Source organism: Prionailurus bengalensis, chromosome A2 (assembly GCF_016509475.1).
Source record: "Prionailurus bengalensis isolate Pbe53 chromosome A2, Fcat_Pben_1.1_paternal_pri, whole genome shotgun sequence".
NCBI lineage: Eukaryota > Metazoa > Chordata > Mammalia > Carnivora > Felidae > Prionailurus > Prionailurus bengalensis.
The window spans coordinates 118,432,785-118,455,606 of NC_057348.1; the positions used below are offsets into that span (position 1 = coordinate 118,432,785).

The following is a 22,822-nucleotide window of genomic DNA, read 5'->3' on the forward strand; positions in this document are numbered from 1 at the left end:
TGAGGGACAAAGCAACTCTCACCTTCCCAAATTTCCGTTTCAGCTCAGGCTTTTAGGACAACAAAAACAAGGACGCGCGGTGCGGTGCAGGGGCAACGCTCAGCCGGGGGGTGTAGGAGACGGAGGGGGACTCTGGCTCAGAGGTCTCCCCGATCCCCGATCCCCGGAAGAGAAAACCCTGCTGCGAGGCTGGTCAGGGGCTGCTGCGGGTGCCCGCCCGGGCCAGGGCTCCTTTCCTGGAGGGCCGCAGACTCCCCTACGGAAATCAGCGGGTCTGGGCTCGCGCTAGCGCGAGGTAGGCCTGTCCGCTCTCCTTTCTCCTTAGGAAATGACCACATTTGGAAACTCATTTTAGGCCACTGATAAACAAAACACGACACAACAATCTGGCGATCATTTCGCGTTGAGGGGCACTTAAGAAGATCTGTGTGGGATCCGGGGTGCATTTTCTGAAGTCTGGTAGCGCTTGTTGCCGGCTCCAGGGCATGGAGAATGGGCGGGTGTGGAAGGATCTGGGAGGATGACATAATCCCGGGGAGGGGAATACAGAGAAGAAAAACAAAACCTGCCAGACGGGATTTGTTCCTGCTCCAAGTGCATCATCCAAGGAGAATCCCTCTGGACGACAGTTACCTACCAATGGTGGGAGAGGTTCCCTGAAATGTGTGCTCCCCACCTCCTCCTTGAGGGTGCGGTCTCCGGCTGCAGGAAATGAAGGGGAGAGGGAAAGCCTAGTGGGGGTCTTGGGTGGCTTCAGCCCCAAATTAAACTCCAAGCCTTGGATGCCAAGGCTCCCAGACCTGGAGGAGGCAGCTGGTTAGCTAGCAGCAGCCAGAAATTGGGGGACAGCAACACCCTGGCAAGAGGTGCAGACTAAAGCTTTCCGACTCCCTTTCACTGTTCTTCCTCCCTTCTGTGTCTCCCTTACCCTTCTCTTACCTTCCCCACCCTCCCCCCCCCCAGCCCCCTAGGGGCTTCGGCCCCCATGCACTAGTGGCTTTGCTCCCAGGCCCTGCTTGGAGGGGAAAGAGAGACTGGGAAGTTTGAGGAAGGGTCTCACTTGGGGGTTTAGATTTCAGAGACCCCCGGGGAGTGACTACCAGCCAAAGACCCCAAAAGAACTTTTAGCCACATTCCGTGTGCCCCACGCTTGTGGCCCGGAGGACCTTAAAAAAATGCCGTTCCCTAACCCAGAGGTTCCCGGTTGCCTGAGAAGCTAAGCAGAATTTTGCAAGCTGAAGGGGATATGGGGGGAAAGGCCACTCTTTCTGCAGATGTCCTGGCTCTGTTCGAAATCAGTGCTCACAGAAGGAGGGTATGTGTCCTGTTACTGCTCTCCTGAATGTAATCTTTCCGTCTTTCTCTCATGTAGATTCAAGGGTTCTAAATGTCCTCCAAGCAGTCCTATATTTGATCCTCCCTCTGGGAAGTGAATCTGATGAGGGCCTTCCTTCTTCTCCTCCTCTTCTGTTCTCCAGGCCCCTCAAAAGAGCCCACAGAAACTCAGAAAGGTCCAGGGGGAGTCTCTTGCTGCTGGAAATGACTCTGCCTGGGACCCAGAATCCAGAAACAGTGAGTGGTTTCTCTTCAAAGTCTGCCTGGGTCCCGTGGCTGGGGGAAGGCTAGGCCGGGCTGCCAGGGGGCCTCCCTTGCAGCTGCACCCAGCCGGGGGAAAGGGGAGGGCTCTCAGGAAAATGGGTGAATAGAGCCACCTGGAAAATTTCGATTTCTCAGCTCTCTAGATTCCCTGGAGGAGGAATTCTCTGGTTGGGAGTGATTGCTGCCAATTCCAGTTTCCAGATTTGGTTTTCCGGCCCAGGAAAATTGGGGCCTCGTTTAATTCTTTTCCTAGAAGTTATATGCTCATTCTTCGACTTTCTGTTTTCTATTAGCCAACGAGAGACTTCACGTAAGATAATCTCGGTTTCTCCCTCCGACCTCTGAAACATGTAATTTGGGGGAGATATTGTATTTAAAATGCCAATCCCAGTAATGAGCCCAGTTTAGCAGTGTGAGCTCCCGCCCTTCCTTAATGAACAGAGCTGTCGAGAAATAATTTCACTTTGATCTAGTTTGTGACCTGATTTTTTGGCTTAAAGAAGACTGGGCGGCTAATTGGATTCTTCAGTTGCCTTTAATCTCCACCTCAACACTTGGAACCTGACCAAGCTGAATTAAAACGAGTCTGATAAACAAGATGTAGCTGGTTCCCAGGTTAACAGCAACGAGAAAATCCCCCCACCACTGTGGGGTTTAATGATCACAGTGTGGTTGGCACCTCACAAAAAAACATGAGGCCGTAGGCCCCCAGAACCTGCAGCACGGAAGTCTTCGGACCCTTTCCCCTTCCCTCCCGACACCCTGGATGTGGTTTAATTAGAAAGAGAAGGCCGGGTAGAGGGAGGTGGGGAAGAGCAACTTACAGTTGGTGAAAGAGGCAGGGTTGGGGGGTTCATCTCAAAGGGAGGCAGGATGTTGAGGAGATTTTTGTCCCTGGGAGAGGAAGCAGGCCAAGCCTTTGAGGGCTGGACAGTAAAGATTGCAATTTGAATTTCCAACTGTGTTCCAAGACTGAGGGGGTGCAGGAGGGAAATAGGATATGAGGGGCAGGGTTATGCAGCCTGAGGGGCTGGGAATCATGGGTTTTATTTAATCTTTTCAGATGCCAGGGTTTTGTGTTCTGGAGGCAAAGCAGAAGGAGGAAGGCTCTGCTGGGACCTCCCCATTCTTAGTGTGGGGCCTGAGAAAGGGTTCTCTGGAGCTCCCCTCCTGATGCTCTCGCTGGCTGTCTGCTTAAGAAACTGGAGGAATTCTGAGACCTTATTTCCTTTGAGGCAGTGGGAGTTTGGTTTACGTCAGGATCTCTCGACCTAGACACCACTGACATTTGGGGCTGGATAATTCTTGGCCGCGGGGGCTGTCCCGTGCACTGTAGAACCTTTAGCAGCATCTCTGGCCTCTATCCACTAGATGCCAGTAGCGCCTACCCCAGTTGTGACAATCCAAACTGTCTCGCGACATTGGCGAATGTCCCCTGAGGGCCACAACTGCCCCCGGTCGAGAACGCCCAGTTTGGGGCTCTATGGTGCAGGCATTTCTGAGGAAAAAGGGGAATGCTTTGCTGGAAATGATCTTTGTGGGGTTTCAGGGAGCTAGGGGACCAGGATGGGAGACTACTTCTTCGTCTTTGACCTCTCGGGCCATTTGGATCATGAACACCTTTTTAAGGGCTGTCTTAAACCTCCATCGCGATACCTGCATGAAGCGTTTGGACAAACATGTAGTTTCCAAGGCACATAATCCAGACCTTTAGACTCACTGACACTAGGATGTGTGTGTGTGTGTGTGTGTGTGTGTGTGTGTATTTAGCATAGATGCTGGGGGAGGGGGATCCAGGACACTCACTTTTTCCTGCAGCCTTGAGTAGAAGAAAGTTCCTTCCTTAGCATACCTAGTCTTGGAGTGGGAAATGGCTAAGCTTTTGCACAACCTGAGCTGATTTTCAGGGAATAGAGAGCCCATCTCAAATGTTGAGGTGAGAGTTGGCCTTTAGGATACTCTTAGGCTGATTCTGATCCAGTAAGTGGCCCTATAGCTCTGTAGTCATCTCTTTCCTCCAGCTCTTAGACTCGGCCAATCTGACTCTGAGCAACTTCTTCTCGCCTAGATTTTCTGGAAAGTGTAAGGTCCAGGAAAGTATGAGTTTGGCATAATTTATTGAACATTTGGCATTATTATTCCATCATGCTGATGGAAAATAATAAAAAAAGATGTTGACCACAGTCCAGCCATCTCAACCAAATCCTTCTTCCCTCCTTTTTTTCCTCCCCTCTTTCCTTCCTCCCTCCCTTTCTCTTTCCTTTGAATTTTCCTTCCAGAATGTGTCTACATACATACAACACAAATGAAGAAAAGTAAAGATTGAGGGCAATTGGTTAATTCTAAGGATAATTCTATCAGGCTTGAAAATCGATAATAAGAATAGGGTTAAATCGGGTGCTCCTGAGTGTCTCCTCTAGAACAGATTATAACCACCTAGAAGTTGCTAGGCATCTTTAGGAGTCAGGGTCTCAGATGTATTAAGCTTTAGGTGCTTGACAAAAATCATAGATTGAGCGCTTACAGAGTGCTAATCGCTCTTCAAACAATAACTCACTTAATCTGCTTAACAACTCTAGGAACTATTATTACCATCACTTCCATTGCACAGATGGGGAAACAGAGGCACAGTCAGGTTTGGTAACTTGCCCAAGATCATCCGGTTAGTAAGGGGCAACACTAGGATTGAACCCAGGCATTGGGTATTTTCAGCAGCTAATCTCTCCTGCCTCTTGTTAGAGTGCCGGGTAGAGACAGTGGTCCAGAGGACAAAAGTTGGCGAGGTGGGCATCGCTGTGCTCAGCGGATAGCCATCGCTCTAGAAGCCTCACTCTGAACTTCAGAGCCAGATTCTCTGTCAACAGTGGGTCAATTAATAGATGCCTTCTCTGAGTATTGAAAGTAAGTTATGGGTAGTGTAATGCATAACCCCAGCATTTACTACCTCGGGAACACAGGAGACATAATGAAGGAGGGAAGGTTGTAATTGTAGAAAAACATCAAGTCTAGTAACAGAAATCAGGGGCAGCCAGAGACGTTCTCCCCAGGTTTCCGGCCCTGCTGGTGGCCCCTCCACCAGACTCCATGCAGGCAGGAACCCCCCAGAGGAGGAAAGGGGCCTGTTATAGGAGTCATCAACCTGTCACCACGGCTAGGGTGAATATGGCTTCTGAGTTGGGGGGAGGGGGTGGAGGCTTAGTCTTTAGCACCAGCAGCTGCAGGAATGGGGGGAGGGGCAGTAGGGGGGGTTGGAAGGGGGAGGCTGGAGGTGGAGAGACCTTCTGCACCTACTGCCTGGGAACAGACATTTATTGAGTCAGCAAGGCCCCGTGCTAGGCAGCACTTGGCATTTAACAGGAGCGAGGCGGTACTTACCCTCAGCAGCATTAAGAGTCTGGAATTGCGTGCTCGCGTGGGTCTGTGTGTGAGAGAACGGTGGGGTGGCACAACTGAGTGATGGATGGCACTGGGGGCGGAGATGAGAACCCAGGGATGGATCAGTATGAACAGGATGCTCCAGCGTGGGGGTCCCGTGGGGGCAGACAGCAAGGAAGCTGAGGTACTCGTCCTGGTCCCACAGGATGTCCCTGACCCCGGCGGGCAGAGCCAGGGATTTCCTCCGCGGGAGATGCGAGAGAAATGTTGGGAACATAGCTTGGCTGAAGGGGAGGGGAAGGTAAGGGAAGTATTGTCCAGCACCCACTATGTTGGATGCTGTGCTTTGCAAAGCCTCTCTCATTCAGCCCTCACAACACCCCTAGGGTTGGGCAGTGTTGTTATTCTAATTTTGCAGATGAGGAAACCGAGGCACAGAATGAGTGAGTGACTTCTGCGAGGTCCCACAGCTGGGTGGCAGAGGCCAGGATCTGTGCGACTCGATCGATCGGTTACTCTGTGCCAGGTCCTCAGGCGAGCTTGTGCCTTAAGTCCAGGTAACCGGGAGCCCGGGGTGGGAGGCTTTCTTTGTGGTCCGCGTGAGAAAAGGCTGTATTGTTCTCACAGTTCTGTGCTTCCTCCCGCCGCCATCTCCAGCTGGGGAAGATATCCAGGAGCGATGGTAAATTGGGTGCTTTTTTTCCGGGGTAGGTCCCGCGGCACCGTTGCTCAGGGTAGGGGACTAGAGTGTGAAGGTCGGCGGGAGACAGTGAAGACACCGGTGGACGGATGGACGGACCCTGCCGGGAGGACAGGCGGGGCCGGGCAAGCGACCGCGAGAATGAACCTGAAGCCCCAGAGACGGCGGCGGGGACCCCGCGAGCCGGGAGGAGGCGTGGCGAGGCCTCCTCCGGGCCGATCGCGTCCCCGGAGCTCGCTCGGCCCGCCCGGCCCCCTCGGCCTCCTCGCCCAGGGCCTCGGCAGCCCGCGTGGCGGCCAAGTCGAAATGGGGCAGTGACCCACCCTCTTCTCTTCCTGTTCTGCTCCGGAGAAGAACGGAGGCTCCGGGCTCTGCGACCGCGGGACCGGGGCAGAGGCGTGGACTTGTAATCTGCTAAGAAAGGTTAATAGTGACAACAGTAACAGTACTCTAGGCGTTTGCTTGCCCCACGCGATCGGATCGAATGAGATCATTCATTCGATAAACACTCCTGTGATATCCACCTACTACATGACAGGCTCCGCACTAGGCTCTTTCATTCTAAAATATTTCTCTTTATTCGTGTCTTTTTGGATAAGTTTTGTTGTAATATTATGTACCCCAAAGTGGCTAAAATCCACAAAGTATCACAAAGTGAACACACCTGTGACATCAGCAACAGCTCAAGAAGCAGAACACAGGATCTCACTACCCCGCCAAGGGGAGCCGCTACCCTGACATCAAACAGCCACAAATTGTTCTTTTCATTCAACAAATAAATGATGCCGGAAGGGCATTGTACACGACCAGTGGAGTGCTATTAATAAGAGGCTCCATCCCCTAAGTTAGTTGCCGTTGAGCCAGAACAGGATTTGTGGGAGTGCTTGCTTTTCCTGGATCTTTTCAAGGGACTGAAAACCTGGGTTCTCACGCCCACCCCTTCCCAGACCACGTAGGCACCTCCTGTGATCCCTGGGGTCCCTTGGTGGAATGAAACCTTTCCCTCTGAGGACCCTTCCTTCTGCGACTAATGAGGGTGGTTAAATATTATTCAGAAATACTAGGACAGATTGGAAGCATGGCTGATTGCAGTATTTATTATTACTAAAACCAATGTTCTTCACGAATTTATAATAATAACAACACATGTTTGAAAGTGAATGTCTCCACTCTGAGGCTCCGCATACATGTGGGGCCTGGGATTCATCACAAAACCTCACAGAGGTTCTATGACTTTAAATAAGAATTGGAGGCTTCTTTAGAAATCTTCAGAGAAGAGTGTTTCTGCCTGTAGCAGCAGATTCTTCCTACTGAGCAGAACCTCACGTTCCACGGGATGGTAGACTAGAATGGCCCACCTTCATTGTTACCATGAGTTCCAACCTACAAACTGTTAACAGTGGGAGGCACGGATCTTAAGGAGTTTTTTCCCTGCATGTTCATTTCCTGCCAGACGGGGTGATGGGGGAGGGTCCAACCTGTTTTCCTGAGCTGCCTGGCCTGGGGATGCCTTAGGACAGTGCCCAGGAAAATCTCTTCAAACATTAGAAATCTTTATCTATAGAACTGCGATGGGGCGCCTGGGTGGCTCAGTCGGTTAAGCGTCCGACTTCGGCTCAGGTCACGATCTCGCGGTATGTGAGTTCGAGCCCCGCGTCGGGCTCTGTGCTGACAGCTCAGAGCCTGGAGCCTGTTTCCGATTCTGTGTCTCCCTCTCTCTCCGACCCTCCCCCGTTCATGCTCTGTCTCTCTCTGTCTCAAAAATAAATAAATGTTAAAAAAAATTTTAAAAAAATTATAGAACTGCGTCCTTCATGACACCAGCTCTTTCCCAAAGGAGTCAGATGTCCCCAGAACAGGAGCAGCATCCGTTATGGAGAAAATGATGGGGTAACAGTGCCTTACATACAAGTGGGGATTTACAGTTGACAAAGCAGACCATTTCTCCAACTGTTTGGTGGACTTTAACGTGAATGCTGTCCCTGGGTTCTGTTTCTGTGACGATGGACGGGTATGGAACCCCAAACCCCTCGTTAATTTTGACGGTGACTTTGGCTTTGGCCCTAGAGTCACACAGACTTAGATTTGAGTCCCCCCCCCCCCGCCACTCACTTGCTTTGTGACCTTGGGCAACTCTGTTCACATTTCTATACTTGTGTCCTCGACTTAAAAATGTATATGATAGTATCATCTCGTTAGCCCATAGGCTGTTGTGAAGTTGAAATTCTATGATGCAAATAAAGCACTTAGCCAGTGCTTAGAGCATTGCAGGTGTAATAATAGTTAGGTTTAATTATATATTACCAATATGTTCATGTAATCTAATTCTTGCAGACATGGCAGAAGTCATTCTGACTTGACGGCCGACAGAAAGTAGTGAACTATTAATATATGCTGTATCATGGGTAAATCTGAAAAATTATGCTGAGTAAAAGAAGTTAGACACGAGAGACCACCTATGGAATGATTCCATATATCTACAATGCCCAGAAAGGGCAAATTTATAAAAACAAACAGCAGATTTATGATTGCCTCAAGCTGGAGGTGGGAAGGGAGATTAACTGTAAAAGGGCATAAGAGATCCTATGGTGGGGGGGGGTATACAAATGATCTAAAACTGATTTATTTTGTGCTCGCTTTGGCAGCACATATACTAAAATTGGAATGGAAGAGAGAAAATTAGCATGGTCCCTGCACAAGGATGATGTGCAAATTCATGACATGTTCTGTATTAAAAAAAAAAAAAGGATTTATTTTGATGATTGCATCACTAGGTAAAGTAACTAAAAATCACTGATTTGTACACCTAAAACGAGTGAGGTTTTTTTTGAAGAGTTTTTTTAAATTTTTTAATGTTTATTTATATTTGAGAGAGAGAGAGAGAGAGAGGAGGGGCAGAGAAGGAGACACAGAATCCGAAGCAGGCTCCAGGCTCTGAGCTGTCAGCATAGAGCCTGACGCGGGGCTCGAACTCACAAACCGTGAGATCATGACCTGAGTCAAATTCAGACACTTAACCGACTGAGCTACCCAGGCGCCCTGTGAGTTTTATGATACATAAAATATGTGTGAATAAAGTTGTTTTAAAAACTCAGAAACTGTCACAGAAGAAGGGAAGAACAGACTCCAAGTATTCAATTAGATGTTCTTTAGACTATGGCCCAGTCTTTGCCTCCCACTGGGTAGAAGAGAGAAGGCAAAGGGGGTGGGGGGGTGGGGGGGTGGAGCTACTGTTAGAATCTTCACGAAAAAGGGATGGGACAAAGACAATTTGGAGAATGTAGAGATGGCAGTATCTTAAGGAAGGGAGAAGGAGGAAGAATAAGCTTTTTTGGGGGGGGGTGTAAAAAAGTAGTAATTGAGACTGTTACTCAACTTTTAGTATTATAAAAGGCTTTATATTCTTGGGGTGGCTGCCTCCGTGGAGCCTACAACTCTTGATATCAGGGTTGTGAGTTCGAGCCCCACATGGGGCATGGAGCCAACTTAAAATAATAAATAAATAAAAAGAACAAGCTTTATATTCTACAGCTTTCTCAGTATTCTAAAAAGCTTACTGATCTAAAAGCTGTATACACATCATCTTGTTTACACTGCATAACATATTATAAAATGAGTGTTATTATTCCCATTTCAGAGGTCATAAACTTGAAACACATAAGAGTTAAATAACTTGACCAAAGTCATAAGCTAATATATGGCAGTCAAGATCGGAACCCAGGTAGTTTGTTCCAGAACACCTGCATTTTACAATGATGCTTTTAGTGCATATGAAAGGGAGAAGGACATCAGGGTTCTGAGCAAAAGTTGAGGGGTGTGTGTGTGTGTGTGTGATTCTGGAATATTCTGAGACCTTTGCCTAAGGAAATATGATGTTGATTTATGTAAATAAATCTTACGTAAAAAAGAACCATATCACACATGTTGGTGGGAGTGGACCCTCTCAGTTTAATGCTGCTGGGTGCCATTTTTTTTTAGATGAATATTTAAAAAGGCCTGACAACTCCTTCATTTCTGCATGTTTGAAGTGTGGCTATACTTGTTTCCCATAGTATGAATTGAGCTCATGCTTCGGAGACAACATTCAGACTAAACAATCCCAGAATCCAGCCCATGGTCACATTCCCCTCTCCCAGCCTCTCACGGTGTCCTTCCTTCAACCAACAGTGCCCTTCCCACTCCAATTCCTGTCCTGTCAAATCCTGCTCAACTTTTCTTTTCTTCTCTTTTTAAATTTTTTTTTTAATGTTTATTTATTTTTGAGAGAGAGAAAGAGACAGAGTGTGAGGGGGGGAGGTGCAGATAGAGAGGGAGACACAGAATTTGAAGCAGGCTCCAGGCTCTGAGCTGTCAGCACACAGCCTGACTTGGGCTGGAACCCACTACCCGAACTGTGAGATCATGACCTGAGCCAAAGTCGGACACTCAACCGACTGAGCCACCCCGGTGCCCCCCCACCCTGCTCAACTTTTCAGTGGTATTTCCTCCACAGAGGATAACACTTTTCTGGATTAAATAGAAACAAGAACTGTGTTTTAAAGATCTCTCATGGTTGGCTGCATTGAGAGAGAATATGTGCCATATCCACACAGAACTTGAGAAGTAATGGATTCCCAACTGCAATGCTTTCAAGGGCAAACAAACAAACACACGAAAACAAAACAAAACAAAACAAAACCCCACACCTAATCTTGTTGTTTGAAAAGTACGGGTAGCTAAAGTGGAAGTAATAGTCTCACTTCTTTCAACTTAAAAGATTTTAAAAACTGCACACATGAAACGGGCAATTTGTAAGTTGAAATGAAAGGAATTCAAGTCTCTTGGATGCTGTACAGGGATGAGAGGAGGTTGAAGGGAAAGTTAACATAGTAATGAAAAGATCAGGGAGGACTGGACAAGTGATAACAATCTGGTAGTCTGACTGTGGGAAGGGGTATGATTTTTAAAAATCTTTATTGTTTTCAGCGTGTGGGAAATACAAAACTAATGCATGTTTGTTTTAAAAGAAATCAAACTTTCTTTTAAATATATAATATGGGAAGTTAATGTTCCACATACCTCCCTCTCAGGATCACCCCAAAGATAAGCCATAACAGTTGGGTATATATTTCTCCAAATATATATATATATCTCCTATATAACCATCTATGAAATAAGAAGTCATTAATCATATCCAAGTGAGCTGTAGACATTTACTTACAATCTCTTTCTGCATTTTAATGAATGTGGAATCATAGCACATTTACTTTCATAACTTACTTTTTTTCATTTAACATAAGCTTAGACTCATTTGCCTGTGAACACAGATCTCTTCTATAGAGTATTTCTGGGTATGTAAACGCACTATATATTCAACCATTTTATCTCTATATATTGATGAACAGTTGGGTTGTTCCCACTTTTTCATCGTCACAAAAATGACGTAGTAAACATTTTTTTAATGCATCGCGTAGGAAAAAATTCCAAACGTGAGACTGAGGGGACAAACGAAATAACACCTGTAAATTCATAAATGGCAAAATTGCCTCCGAAGAGGTTTTGTCTGTTTTTTGTTTGTTTTTCCATCTTCAAAGTTCTTTTGGACAAACAGAACTCTGGATTATACAGACCACTGGCTTCTTTCTTTGAACTTGACAGAGCATCACCTCCTCTGGGCTTGGCTGGAATAGGTGAGGGGGCTTTGAAAGGGACACCAACGTCAGCGAGCGCTAATGTGTGTCAGAGCCGAGTGGCAGGTGGAGCGAGGGCCCCCCAGGACTCCCAGGAGCCGGATACCGCCGCCCCGAGCCCGAGGCTTTCCCAGCAGGTGGAGAATCCATTTTTAAGCCCAGGCAGGAAAGGGCTCAAGGATCGAATTTCCTCCCAACAGATACGCACCGTTCGTTTCAGGGCATTTCCCGGCTGCACGCAGGCCCCCCGCCCGCCCTGCCACCGTCATGCCCGCGACGCGAGTCGCCCGCCAGCCGCCCGCCAGCCGCGCGCTCTGGGGTTTCTGGGCAGGTTGGGCCGCGCGCGCTGCCGGAACTGCCGGAGCCGCCGGGAGCCGCCCCGCTCGCGCGCGCGGCGCCACCCCGCACCTGCCCGCATTGGTGTTTGCAAAGCGCATCCCCGAGCGTCTGGGCGTCTCGGGTTTGGCTGCACCCACGAGGCAGGGGACCCACAGCCGCGACGCCTGACACCGCGATGGTTCGGTGCCTGCCCACAACACATTCCTTTTCTGCCTGCGACCGGCAGGCGCATCTTTGGGTGGAGAATAAGGCCCCGCCTCTGGTAGAGGAAAATACCCCTCCCCAGCACTCCCCCCCACCCCCCCGCCCGCCCCCAACCCCGGTCCCCGGCCGGTGGCCACCCGCCGACCCAGGCCGTTTCAGGTGCGCTGGGGAAACTGCAGCTGGGGTAGGAGCGGCAGCGCGGTGCCGTTCAGACTCGCCAGCCCACCTCTGGCCAGGATCATCTGTGCTCTCCAAGTAGGGGACACTGCCTCCACCACTCCCCCCTACCAGGTCCCCACCTAGTTTGACTCTTCCTCGGGTCAGTGGGCTGCAGAAGACTCCACAATTGACCTAGTAGGCCACTTCTGGACTCGAGTCATTGGCCAAGACAGAATTTTATAACAATTCACATTAGTTGCCAACATGTGACACCATTTGAAAACGAAATCTCTGGCAACACAATCAGTTCTGGAGCTGAGAGTCTGTCATCCGGTCTTCTCCATTTCCTAACATGATCAAGGACATCTTTCTCATCACTACTACCAGGCTGCGCCCATAGGCATTAGCATGTGTCCTTGGTGGAGTCACAGAATACCATAATGGGGACACCCTAGAAAACAAATCCCTTGGGGTGCCAGGGCGGCTCAGATGGTAAGCATCTGACTTCGGCTCAGGTCATGATCTCAGGGTTCATGAGTTCAAGCCCCATGTCAGGCTCTGTGCTGACATGGAGCCTGCTTGGGATTCTCTGTTTCCCTCTCTCTCAAAAATAAATAAGGGGCGCCTGGGTGGCGCAGTCGGTTAAGCGTCCGACTTCAGCCAGGTCACGATCTCGCGGTCCGTGAGTTCGAGCCCCGCGTCGGGCTCTGGGCTGATGGCTCAGAGCCTGGAGCCTGTTTCCGATTCTGTGTCTCCCTCTCTCTCTGCCCCTCCCCCGTTCATGCTCTGTCTCTCTCTGTCCCAAAAATAAATAAAAACGTTGGAAAAAAAATTAAAAAAAAAAAAAAAGAAAACATTAAAAAAAAAAAAAGAAAAGAAATCCCTTTAGCTTCCTCTGATACTCCAGGCTGTGAGTTGGCTAAGGTCTCCCAGTGTGGGGGTGGAACTGGGATTGGTATTCTATCCACTGATGACGGCCCATAAGAGTGAAATGACTTATCCAAGGTCACCCAGCCAGGGGATGGCAAGAACGGGTCCAGAGCCCACCTTCCTGAACCACTGGCCAATTTTCTGGGCTGCCCGGGGCCTCAATACAATATAGCCATTGGCCATAGATGTTGCATGTAACCCTTACCTGGGCTCTTGGGCTTTCGACCTAGTGGTCATTGGTCAGACCAGCCAAACATCTCTTGCCTCCATCTATACCTATGGAATGGAGGGAGTAATCCATAGGGGCTGGCATGCATCTTAGTTTCAGTTTTCAGGTGCTGGGTTCTTGAGTATGAAACTTTACAGACCTGTGGGTAGCTGTTCTCATCCTCATGCGCAGCCTGAAAATTGACCTTGTCAGTACGATGGCAATTATAGTTGAATGTGCTAATCTGGTCCCATTGGAAATTGGTGCATCTCAGCCGTCAGGGAATTTCCCCAAACCTTCAAACTTGCCACCTGCAGGGTAGATGGAAACCAGGAAAGTAACAGCCACATCACATGGCCAGTCCTGTCATCATGTTGAGCTTTGTCCTCCATGTTTCACTGGGGAGCCAGAAAGAATTGGCTAGACTAGCAGAGGGCCCACAGTGGTGGAGACTCCCCTACCATAAAACCAGTACAGGGAAACACGGTGGATGGAAAATGAGTTGTTAGAGATAATAAGTGGTGTGGGAAAGGAGGAATACTTCTGAAATAGCCTCTTATTTTACTTCGGGGCATTTCCCACCCAAGGCTAAAGCATGTAAAACAGGCCAGAGATCCTGATGTGTCTCCATCAAGGAAATAAAAGTTTGAGGCATTTATGTTACGTTGGCATATGGAATATCTATCTATAACTGCAATAGCTCTTCAGGCATATCCTTTCACCTCCCCAGCAGTAAGTGAACAGCTTACAAAAGCTACACTTTTTTTTTTTTTTTTTGGTGAGAGAGGCTGAGTTTGGATTCAAAATCAAGAAGGCTTAGCAACACCCACTCTACGTGAAATTACCACCCCCTTTTAATAAGGTCCAAGATGTTTAATAGCTCACTCAAAGTCTCACAGCAAATTGAGAACAGAATAGAATCAGAAGAGTTGGCTGTTTTTTGCAACTGGTCTTCTGAGAAAGGCTTGTTCGTCGCCATTCTATCTCCCGGGAAACTTCTCGTTTGCCTTCTTCACAACCCCTCCACAATATCTCACCGAGATGTTATCACTGCGCAGGTAAAACAAATTCTTATAGGTGGCATAAGGTATAATACATAAAAATAATTAGTTCGCTGGCGGTACTTTCGCAACTTTTTCTTTGGTTCACCACCTGCCTGGAAAAAAGTTTAGTGCAACCTTAAGTTCTGTGACGATGTTACATAATTCGCCATATAGGTTTGTTCCGTAAGGAAGCTGCCATATGACATTCCTGCTGACATTTCATCTGCTGAATTTAGTCCTAAATCTACTAGTTGCAAGAGAGACAGAGGAATGTGGTGTTTAGACCTGAAAGCCACGTGGACGGCTGACGTCTGGATGCTCTTTCATCATGAAAGAAGGGCAGATGGCTGTCTCTGTCACAGTAACTCTGTTACCAAGTGACTAGCTCAGGGTGGGGCACACAGTAGGATCGCAGTAAATGTTATTTAGATTGAGTCAAACCGAAGTGTCCTTTGGGGATTCCTGGAACCTTCACCAGGAAGACTAATAGCATCAGAATCTTCTGCTGGGCATAGGAATAAGAAGCTGCAAGGAAAAGCTGGTGAGGAGGATTCAGGTAATATTGCTTTCCAAATTTGCTGTGCCTTTAAGTCAGCTCTCTGGAGAAAGGAGAACTCTTTGTAATGCATTCCCTCCACCTCCCAAAGTCCCATTAAAAATTACCCAACATGGCGGCCTCCTTTCATTGCTTACACTATTCACGTCCCGTAGATACTGGAGAGAGTCCCACACCACCGTAACTTCCTCTCTTCCCTCAAAATAGAAGAGAGACTGGCAGGGACCATTCTCCTTTGGCAATTTACAAGACTTGTGGGATTAAACCAGTGACATTACTGTAAGGCACCGGGCAGGATGCTTCTCGGTTAACCATGTGCAGGGAGTGAGGGGTCTTGGAAGTTTTCTCAACTCCTGCTCTCCTCCTGTCCTCAGTCGTGTCTCCAGCCCTCCTCTCACCCATTCCTAGGTAACTGGTAAAGTGCTGATGTGTCACTAAGGACTGAGCAGGTAATGGCTTAAAATGTGGCTCCTCCCGGAGGGCGTACCCCGAAACGAGCAGAAGAAAACCTTTATGAGTTCAAAGATCAGAAGCTAAGCTGACAGGCAGTTGGGCTCTATTTGGGGCAATAACTCCGAGAAGAAGGCAAGGCAGCTGCTATTCACACCCATTTTACACGCGAGTAAATAGGAGCTCCTGAAGGTTCAGTGACTCCTCCGAGCCCACTCATCGTGGAGCCAGTAGTGAAACCCCGAAGGCAGGTTGCAGTCACTGGTATCCTTGCTCCGGGCAAAGGGCTCTTGCTTCCTCCTCTTCTCTTTCATTCCAGATTCACAGAACTCCCTTAGGCTCACATTCAGGGAAGTAACACCCCACCGTAATAGCAGTACTGTTTATTGACGCTTACTACATGCCAGGTATGCTTTCAAGTGCTTTGTAGGTACTAACTCGCTTTCAAGTGCTTTATAGGTACTAACTCGTACCAACTCGTTTTGACCTCATATGGCCCCATTTTACGAAGGAGGAAACTGAGGCCTAAAGAAGTTAAGTGACTTGTTCAACATCACACAGCTAGCACGGTGAGCGGCACAGCCGGAGTAGAACCCAAGCAATCTAACTTGGGTCCGTGCACTTAACTATTATATATTATACCACATTGCCACTACGTTTATTATTATCTATGGATCATCTGCCTATGCTTTTAAACTACCATGAAGGGACAATTCCATTAGCACATGAGTCGTGTCTTGATTTTCTTCTCACTATCCCAGATCCCAGTGAATGGAGTTACCGCCATATCTCATGCAACAGATGCATGAAAGCCTGAATGCTACGCCGTTATTTATTTCTGGGAAATGTCAGTCACCACGCAGGGAGAGGGGCACAAGCATATTATTGGTTCCCTGGGCCATGCCCTTTCACTTGACATTCTCCGCTGGTTCTCACTCACCAAGGGTACAATATTGAGAAAGGAGAATCACAGACACAGGAGGTGAAGTAGAGGCATTGCCAAGGGGGGACAACAGGAATTTACTCTCATCGAGGACCCCCTGGAGGCCAGGCACTGTGCTAGGACCTCTTCCATTTTGTATCTCCTTAAATCTGCTCTGAGAGGCAGGTGGCTTGTTTCTTAGATCTGACATCCTGCAGCTTTGGTCCGCTCAAGGTCACCGGCCAGTAAGTGCCAGAGTTGAGGTTGAAGCTCAGGTCTGTCTGGCTCCCAAGCACATCCTCCTACCTTGCCACCAACTGTCTTTGAAGTATCAGAAATCTTGGCTGGGCAGATTTGAGAGCAGTCCTCCACCATGGATTCTGTTCTCATCGCAGCTATAGATTATCCTCTACCTTCCCAAAGGTCCCTGGGCTCTGTCCCTCTCCCTCCTGGGCCCTCAAAATCCAGGCCTCACTGCACTGTAGACCAGCTCCTTGCTGCTCCTTTCCTGCTGGATCATAAGATCTCAGAATTTACATCCCTAGGGAAAGTAGATTTATAGCTATTGGAAGTTAAACTGCATATTTACAAGCCTGGGTTTTCCTTTGGCTCTCGTTCACCTCAGGCCTGTGGGACGGCAGGCCGGTTGCTTAACCTCTCTCTGCCTCAGTTTCCTCACGCATAAAGTGGGGAGACCCATGCTCCCCTCCAGGGATTGATGTGAGACATGAATGAACGTGTGCCTGTCACGCTCTTACCTTAGAGACTGAGCACATGAGCTTTTCCTTTTTTCCGCTGCCTATGCGGGGGGAAAAATGAGGGCTGTGATGGAAGGAAGGAATCCAAAGAAGACTGGTCAATTTTTGGAGGTCATGTGGTTCTTCAGTTGCCGATGGGCTGTATTTAAGATGAAAATCATCGCCTGGCTGTTGCCGCTTGTGAAAGTACAGACCCCTTCCTCAGGGCCGAAGACCAGGGCAGAGTTACATCCTGGATCCGGGTTCCTTTGGCTCTTTCCATGCCTATTTTTAAAGCGGTGACCTTTCTTTCCTCTTCTAATTCTTTCCAAGAACAGTAAGGCTGACTCTAGAATAATTAGGAAAACATTCCAAAGTTGACATATTGCCAAATAATGGAAGTTATGAAACAACTTTAAGTCTATTATAATAAAAAGTTGCAGGGGCACCTGGGTGGCTCAGTTGGTTGAGCATCCGACTTCGGCTCAGGTCATGATCTCACGGCTTTTCTCACGGATCATGTCAGGTCATGATCTCACGGCTTTTGAGTTCAAGCCCCGCCTCGGGCTCTGTGCTGACAGCTCAGAGCCTGGAGCCTGCTTTGGATTCTGTGTCTCCCTCTCTCTCTCTGCCCCTCCCTCACTCTCTCTCTCTCAAAAATAAATAAACATTAAAAAAAATTTTTTTTAAGTTGCACTGATAGCACATTAGGTTTTGAATACTTGTAAACTGGTAGTTTTTCATAATTGTCAGCCTTTCCTTTGGGCATCCATTAGCATTGTCAGGCTTTAAGGACGGGACAGGGCGTAAGAATGATTCATTCATTCTGTGGGATTCTCTACAAAATTCACTCTTGCCCGTGAAAAGTCTGAGACTTTGATTCCTATTGTGGCTCCGTGACCTTCCTCAAGCCCTCTGAACTCTTGGAATCTTGGCTTCCTCAACTGGAAACTGGAAAGAACAACGCTGGCCTCTTCTGCCTCATGAGGGACCTTCGGAGGAGCGAATAAAATGCTAGACATAGAAGTCCTTTGGAGCAGCCTAAACTGAGGGGGACGTGTCACAGACTAATATGATGATACACGAAAGCATGAAAGTGTTTGTGAATGAGCCGAAAGAAAAAATAAGAAACAAAGACAATGATGGCCAAAGGAGTAATGGTGTTCCTTGCTTTGCCATTCATTAGCTGAGTGATTTGGGGGGAGGAACTTAACCCCTCTGGATCTTGACTTCCTCATCTGTAAAGTGGGGATGATATTAATATTCCTATTCCTATTAGATGGGACTATTTTATCAAATGGGACAGTGGGTGTGAAAATGTTACCTGAGTGGGAAAAGACCAACTGTTAGTTATTATTAATATTACTATTAGTAATGCCTGGTGACGCTGTAATATTATTCTAGGGCTTTGACTAGTTTAGTTACATTTGGAAATTAAATCAATCCTTTGAGATGACAGGTCATGACCTGTTAGCTTCCACGGGCAGGGGCTGAATCCAGTGAGCAGGGGCCAGGCGTCTGGCATCCCACTACTGGGATTCAAATATCACCTCCGGGGCTCCCGGGTGGCTTAGTCGGTTAAGTGTCCGACTTCAGCTCAGGTCATAATCTTGCAGTCTGTGAGTTCGAGCCCCAAATCGGGCTCTGGGCTGACAGCTTAGAGCCTGGATCCTCCTTCAAATTCTGTGTCTCCTTCTCTCCCTGCCCTCCACCTCATGCCCTGTCTCTCAAAAATGAACAAATGTTAAAAATTCAAATATCACCTCTGCCACTAACAGGCCATGTGATCTTGAGTTAGCATTTAACCCACCTTTGACTTATTGTTTCCATCTTCCTTCATGGAGCCTTTTTGGCTCCTAAAACTGCTTGCATTTAACCAGCCACCAACAGAGGCCTAAGACACCATCTTGAGACATCCACAAAGAAAAATACTTGTGTATCTCAAGCTGGGGCTGGGTCCCCCCCCCCAAAGCCTTTGAGGCAACCCACAGAAAATCGATTTGTGTGCCTCACCTTTCCTCATCCCCACCAAGGCCCTTCTTTCCATTCTCTAGCAGGATGGGTACCCAAACATGGAATATCTGCTCTTCTCTACTCTGCAGCCAGGAAACCAATCACACCTCCAGGCCTCTGACTCCCTTTTGTGAGGGAAATCTCTGTGGAGGGCAAGTTTCCCCCGCTCTGCTCCAGTGGCTGCGGTTCCAGAGCAGTTTCTGGTCTGCTACCAAGCGAGGCATGTCCGTAGGCCGTGGATGAACCCCGAAGATGAGTGAGAAGCTAAATTAAATAATGACATCATTAGGTGATAGTGACATCACTAGGTGATACGTTAGTGCACAAAGAAGAGATCCACGGAAGTGAAACGATAAAGCGGGAAGAACAAATGTGAATAGAAAGAGGCATAAAGTTCTGTGCCATAGACAAACAAAAACAAGGTACACTGGGGGAAAAAAAAAGCCTTTCCAAGCATAATGGAGAATCATGGGAACTTAGAAATCAGGGTGATGGAATCCATAGGGCAGCGGGTCTTAAACCAGAGTACATCAGAATCACTGGGAGGTCTTGGTAAAAGAGACTGCAGGTTCCCCGCTCCAGAGTTTCTGATTCGGTAAGACTGCGGTGGGGCCCGAGAATGTACACTTCTAAAACTTTTTTTAACGTTTATTCGTTTTTGAGACAGGGTATTAGCAGGGGAGGGGCAGAGAGAGAGAGGGAGACACAGAACTCTGACCTGTCAGCACAGAGCCCGACATGGGGCTCGAACTCAGGAACCGTGAGATCATGACCTGAGCCGCAGTTGGACGCCCAACCGACTGAGCCACCCAGGCGCCCTGAGAATGTACATTTCTAACAAGTTCCCAGGTGGCACAGGGACCACACTTCAAGAAACACTGCCAAAGGGAAAGGGGAAGAGGTGCTAGGAGGCTATGTTGTTTATAAATGGGCTTCAGAACTAAGTGAGACTCAAAAAGGAATCATTTGAGGACTGTGGAGACGGGGTGGTCCCAGGGGCTCCCCAATGTCTGGCCTTTGTGGCCACGACAAATAGAGTCGACACAAGTGTTGGGAGCATGATTGATCATACTGGCTGACCCGGGGAATCTATAAGGCATTTCCCCCTACACGGCCTGCCTTCTACCAGGCTAGACAGGTTGGGGGTGGGTTCCACTGCCCCTGCAAAGGAAGAGGGAAGATACTGAGCACTGTTCGCTCCCTCCAGCCCCTCACCCCCGCAAGGTGGATTACCTATCCCTAGAAGCCCAGGCTACCGGGCCCCGAACGGCCACGCATTCTTCCTGGGGTCAAGCTCAGAAGGCGGGCGCTTAGAGCAGGGTGAGGCTCCCTAAGGAGCGGAAGTCTGCTGTCCGGGATGAGCAGCAGGGAGGGTCCCTGCTCCTCGTGGAGTCGCGGGATCCCAGCCAGCGAGGACGCACCGCGACTTCCGCCTCTGGCGGTCGGCAGTGGGGGGCGCACCAAGACAGCAATTCGGGAGCTGCGCTTTGTCACCGCCGCAGCAAGGGGAGGGGAGGAGGGCGCAGAAAGGGGCCGTGGGGACAGGACTGGGCGGTCGACGGGCTTCGAGGCCAGAAAGGGACTCTCTGGGGGCTCCAGGCCGCACCTGGCACGGCCCTGTGGGGGAGCAGAAAGGACTGGGATTCGTCCGGACCCAGCCTGTGCGAGCAATCCAGTCCTGGGCGGGTGACACCCTGTCCTCTGGGCTGACATCCGTCCTGCTCTCCCCTCACTACAACGAGCCCCTAATAGCCAGTACCCTCCCCTCCGAAACTCACTGTCTCGGGCGCGTGCGCACCCTCACTCCTTCAAGGTCAGGCTTCCGAGCCGGGAACGCAGTCTCTCCACGTCGCGGCGCCCTCCGGCCCGTCCTGCTCTTCGTTACCTTTCCCGTTGTGCCCCGCTCCTCTGAGACTTACGGTAACAGCCCGAGAGGCTCCCGCCGACGCTCAGCCTCTGCGGGGGCTGCAGGCGCAGCCACCCATCAGCCAGAGATGGGTGGCCCGCGTTCGCGTCTTTCAATCACACCCAAGGCACCTTAGTTGTGTCTGAGGTGTTAGGGAACGCAGTCCTCCGCCCTGGGGGTGCGGCGCTAATGTCGAAGAGAATCTGGCTTTTGGAGGCCGGACGACTTGGGTTAAAATCCTAGCTCGACCACTCCCCAGCTGTGTGACCCTGGGCAAGTTCCTCAACCTTTCTAAGAGTCAGTTTCGCCGCTGCACAACGCCAGGAACTGTACCCCATCAGGGCTCTGCGAAGCTCCAGTAGGAGGAATGGAACTGGTCCGGGTCAGGAGAGGGCTTTATAAAAATCAGTCCCCAGCACTCTTCACACAAGGGTTTTTCCATTTCGCTGGAGGGCGAGGCTTAGCCCGCCCAACCGGTTGGACTTCCTCGCCTGGGGGCGGTTCTCCTACCCCCTACACTGGGAGACCAACTACTCCGTTTGCAGGCCGGCGCCACCGCGTCTCCTGGCCGGGCAAGGCCCAGTGGGGAGAGAGGAAGGGGGTGCTGCCTCCTCTGCCCGGGAAACAGGAGAGACAGACACACGGTCAGGCAGCACACAGAATCACTCACGGAAAGAAACCTGCCCCCGGGAGGGAGCATTAGGGCCATTTAGGGCTAATTGAGTCGTAGAAGAGCGATTCCATTGAGTAACGACTCTACCCGGATCCGGCTCCCGGGTCCCCTGGTTGGACCACCCTGACCGGACCGCAATGGGCCGGTTCCCTCTTCCTGAGCCGGGGTGAGAGTGGGAAGCACACTACTGGGGAAGGGGCAGAGTTTTCAGGCTTATCTGGCCTTTGGGCAGTCCAGGGCTTGGAAAGGATTTGTGCCCGGACAAAATCTATTAAAAAAAACAAAAACTGAAAACCTGCTCACTCCCTGCCCCTCCCCAGGGAAAAGGAACCCTTGGTGAACAGGACTCCCTGATGATAATAATCAGCCAATTCCCTGCACTGCAGATCCCCCCCCCCCCCCCCCCCCCGCGGCTCCTTAGGCCAAGCCAAGCCCCAGCTTGGCCATTCTCTTTCCCAGCATGCACCTCCAGTGAAGGTTTTGAATGGAAGCATGTGCAAAGCTTGACCAATATGCTGAGGCCAGATGCGGTGTGGAGAGGCCTGGCCATACCCTCAGGTTTTGTCCCTTGGGCCAATCAATCTGGAGGACAGTTCGAGGGAGGCAGCTGCCTTGTCAGGGAAAACACCCTGGTAAAACCACAAAGGGATTTGGTGATTGTGCCTGGGGTTTGGTGGTTGGGGTGGGGCTATTGTGGGTTCAGGAATCTTAGAAGCTGAAGGCTAACTCTAATGCTTCGGTGCATTTTTCTGGGGAGACGTTTGCCAGATATGCGAAGGGGCCATGACTCCCAAGAGGCTAAAGCAGGCGAGGATAACTCTGGTGAGTCTGCCCGTTTCCAGATAGAGGCTCAGGGCCTTGGTGGATTGCTATGGTCAAAGAGCGACTGGATTTTGTCTCTTAGGGTCTCCAGAATCACTTGCTGTGATTATCTTCCTGATATTTTGGAACTCACACCCTGTAAACAATTCCCCCCTGCTTGGGGAGGGCAGTTAGGCTCTCCCACCCCAAACCCCTCAGGGTGGCTCCAGCCTCCCTGTAGGCCCCTGCACAATCCCCACCTAGCCTCTGATCCCCATCTTAAAAGAGGGCAAGACCTGGAGGCCTCCTCCAGGATACATTTCTAAATGGTTTTGTACCACCTTTTTCTTTACTCTTCTCCATGCTCAAATTGAGTGGCCGGAGGTTAGTTGTACCCCCACCCCCACCCCCACTTCTCCCAACCCCAGTGAATTCATCCGGGAGTGAGGCAGGGGAAAGGGCTGGGCGAAAAAACACAAGTGGAGCTTTGAAAAGGAGAGGCTCCAAATGCAATGCTTGGCATTTTCTAATAGCTCCG

The 22,822-nt window shown here is 49.5% G+C and overlaps 1 long non-coding RNA gene and 1 other non-coding gene across 2 annotated transcripts; one reads left to right on the forward strand and one right to left on the reverse strand.

Annotated features, from left to right (window-relative positions):
* The first annotated feature begins 8,303 nt into the window (after nucleotides 1-8,303).
* On the forward strand, nucleotides 8,304-8,410 carry LOC122488789. The gene has a single exon (XR_006298712.1). It is a non-coding gene; the product is annotated as a U6 spliceosomal RNA (small nuclear RNA).
* Nucleotides 8,411-16,050: 7,640 nt separating this feature from the next.
* On the reverse strand, nucleotides 16,051-21,303 carry LOC122488041. Its single transcript, XR_006298546.1, has 2 exons — nucleotides 20,683-21,303; nucleotides 16,051-17,240 (listed from the first exon to the last, which is right to left on the reverse strand). It is a non-coding gene; the product is annotated as an uncharacterized LOC122488041 (long non-coding RNA).
* Nucleotides 21,304-22,822: the final 1,519 nt, after the last annotated feature.